The following is a 4,021-nucleotide window of genomic DNA, read 5'->3' on the forward strand; positions in this document are numbered from 1 at the left end:
TAAAGTTGTATGGTTGCAGACGAAGAGCCCATCTCTCAATGCGAGCTGGTGGTTTGGACTTTGGATTATTGAAGATGGTCTCCAACGGTTTGTGGTCAGTGACTATCGTGGTGAAGGGTGCACCAAGCAGATACACATTGAAGTGTTCACAGCCCCATACAAGAGCTTCCTTCTCTGTCTGACTGTATCGTTGCTCAACATCTGTGAGAGAACGGCTGGCGTAGGCAATTACTACTCTGGAATCTGGTTGACCAGGTTTGTGTTGGGCTAAAACAACACCTAAACCAACAGGACTAGTATCCACCGTTAACTCAAGTGTCCATTGATGGGTCAAAGTATGCAGCAGTCGCATTCTCTACTAGTGCATCTTTCACAGCATCAAATGCATTTTGCTCGATATCGCTCCAGTACCATGATGCATTTTTCTTCAGGAGCTCACGTAGAGGCTTCGTAATGGTAGCAAAATCTGGAATGAAGCGAGAACAGTAGTTTGCCATTCCCAGAAAACTATGTACTTCAGTGGACGTTGAAGGAGGTGCAGCATTCTTGATATCTGCAACTTTCTTAGGATCTGGAGACAGACCTTTGTCACTGAGTACATGTCCAAAGAATTCAATTTTATGTTGATTGAACTCACACTTTGCTCGGCTTAACGTCAGATTCTTTTTGTAAGCGTTGCAATGTTGCACGAAGAGCTTTGTCGTGTTCAGCTTGGGTACGGCCATAAACAATGATGTCATCAGACATGTTGTCAGCATTAGGTATATCTTGCAATACCTGGCTGATGATGTGCTGGAATACCTCGGCAGCACTGTTAATACCAAAACTCAGGCGCTTGTACCTATACAGACCTCGATGTGTCGTAAACGTTGTGATGAAGCGACTCTCATCATCAAGTTCAAGCTGATGATAGCCCTTGTTTAAATCTAACTTGCTGAATACAGTTGCACCATTCAAGCGGTAGATCATATCATCTACACTGGGTGTAGGATGGCGTTCACGCATTATTGCCTTGTTGGGAACACGCTTGTCCACACAAATGCGTATCTCATCCGGATTCTTCGGCTTTGGTGGAGTGACAATTGGGCTTACCCATGGTGTTGGGCCTGTTACTGGTTCAATGATATCTAGTTCCATCAGCCTATCCAGTTCGGCATCGACTTTCTTGCGAGTATGGAATGGTTGTCGGCGATGTGGTTGGGCAACTGGAATTACATCTGGGTTGATATGCAGATGTACTTTGCTATCAGTATAACAACCTATGGATTTAAATCGATCAGAAAATTCAGCAACAATACCATCAACATTGTTTGCAGATTCCACTGCTACAGCATTAGAAAGCTGAAGTAGCCCCAATTTGGTTGAAGTCTTGTAACTGAGTAAAGACTCCTTTGCATTCCTAACAACATGGAATGTAGTATCAGGAACATAATGATTACAAATACCTGTTACTCAGATCACAACTTAATTGAAGTTATGACAACCATGGGGAGTAGACCTTCAAAACCAGTCCAGATTCCCGGTGGAGGAGATTTCAGCAAATTCAACTTCAATAATAAACAGATAAACTGGGAGCGAATAAACCAGGACTTCACAGAAATAAACTGGGAAGAACAGCTAGGAAATGCAAACCTGAACCAGTGCCTGGAAAAAATAAGCTCAGTAGCACTAGAAATATGTTCAAACCGCATACCTCTAAGAAAAAAGAGGAAGAGATGCAGATTGGAACGGGAACGTCGTTCCCTATATAGGCGAAGAAAACGAATCGCGGAACAACTTGAGAGTCGCATCCTATCTCAAGAACGGCGAAGAAGGTTAGGTAGAGAAATAGAAACAATTGAACGGAAGCTACAAGAATCATATAGAACCCAGGAGAGGCAAAGAGAGCAAAAGGCCATCAGTGAAATAGAAAGAAATCCGAAATATTTTTTCTCCTATGCAAAATCAAGATGAAAAACCACATCTAGTATCGGGCCCCTGCGAAAGGGAGATGGAACTTTCACCGATGACAACAAAGAAATGAGCGAGCTACTGAGGACGCAGTACGACTCTGTTTTCAGCGAGCCATTAAACACACTAAAGATTGATAACCCAAATGAATTTTTCATGGATACGATACCAACATCAAATCATATATCAGACGTCACCCTATCCCCACTGGATTTTGAAGAAGCCATAAACAGTATGCCTATGCACTCTGCACCAGGCCCGGATTCTTGGAACTCCATATTCATAAAGAACTGTAAAAAACCACTATCGCAGGCCCTCCACATTCTGTGGAGACAAAGCCTAGATACTGGCGTTATTCCTGATATACTAAAAACAGCAGAGATACCACCATTTCATAAAGGAGGAAATAAGGCAGAGGCAAAAAATTACAGACCGATAGCGCTAACATCGCACATCATAAAAATTTTTGAGAGAGTGCTAAGAAGTAAAATCACAAAATACATGGAATCACAGCAACTCCATAACCCCGGACAACATGGTTTCAGAACAGGGCGCTCTTGCCTGTCGCAGTTGCTGGACCACTATGATATGGCATTAGATGCTATGGAAGACAAACATAACGCTGATGTAATTTACACAGATTTCGCAAAAGCTTTTGATAAATGTGACCATGGTGTTATTGCACATAAAATGCGTTCAAAAGGAATTACCGGAAAAATAGGCAGATGGATCTACAATTTCCTGACCAACAGAACCCAATGTGTAATAGTCAACAAAATAAAATCCAGCCCATCAACCGTGAAGAGCTCAGTCCCCCAGGGTACTGTGCTTGCTCCAGTACTTTTTCTCATCCTCATTTCGGACATAGACAAGAACACAACCTATAGCACTGTATCATCCTTTGCAGATGACACTAGGATCTTCATGAGAGTAGGCAACATAGAGGACACGGCGAACCTCCAGTCAGATGTAGATCAGGTCTTTCTATGGGGTACAGAAAATAATATGGTGTTTAACGAAGATAAGTTCCAGCTCATGCGCTATGGAAAAAATGAAAATATAAAAACGGAAACCACGTACAAAACTCAGGCAAATCATAACATAGAACGAAAAGGCAATGTAAAGGATCTGGGTGTACTCATGTCGGAAGACCTTACCTTTAAAGAACACAATAAAATAGCCGTCACAACTGCAAGAAAAATGACAGGTTGGATAACAAGAACTTTTCACACTAGAGATGCTATACCGATGATGATACTTTTCAAAACGCTTGTGCTCTCTAGAGTGGAGTACTGCTGCACAATGACAGCACCTTTCAAAGCTGGAGAAATTACTGACCTGGAGAGCGTGCAGAGATCCTTTACTGCTAGAATCCACTCAGTAAAACATCTAAACTATTGGGACCGACTAAAGAGCCTAAAACTGTACTCCCTTGAGCGCAGGCGGGAGAGGTACATAATAATTTACACGTGGAAAATATTAGAGGGGCTGGTCCCAAACCTGCACACAGAAATAACATCACATGAGACCAGAAGACATGGCAGGATGTGCAGAATACCCCCGTTGAAAAACAGAGGTGCAACTGGTACTCTGAGAGAGAACTCTATCAACATCAGAAGTCCGAGACTGTTCAACACGCTTCCACTACACATAAGGGGCATAACTGGCCGACCCCTCACAGTGTTCAAGAGAGAACTGGATAAGCACCTCCAAAGGATACCTGATCAACCAGGCTGTGACTCGTACGTCAGGCTGCGAGCAGCCGCGTCCAACAGCCTGGTTGATCAGTCCGGCAACCAGGAGGCCTGGTCGACGACCGGGCCGCGGGGACGCTAAGCCCCGGAAGCACCTCAAGGTAACCTCAAGGTAAAGGTAGTAGTGAACATTGCACTCTTTGACTTAATCTCTGCAGTGAAAGTTCCAATCACTGGCAAGGCTACCTTTGAAGCATAGGCAGTGGCTTTGCCATTATAGTTTTCAAGCTTTGGGAACTGTTTTTTAAACTTTTCATAGTGGCACTCAGCAATGGTGTCAATGTTTGATCCAGTGTCAATGAGAACTTTGAGACAAA

This window comes from Procambarus clarkii, chromosome 37 (genome assembly GCF_040958095.1).
Source record: "Procambarus clarkii isolate CNS0578487 chromosome 37, FALCON_Pclarkii_2.0, whole genome shotgun sequence".
In the NCBI taxonomy this organism is placed as follows: Eukaryota; Metazoa; Arthropoda; class Malacostraca; order Decapoda; family Cambaridae; genus Procambarus; species Procambarus clarkii.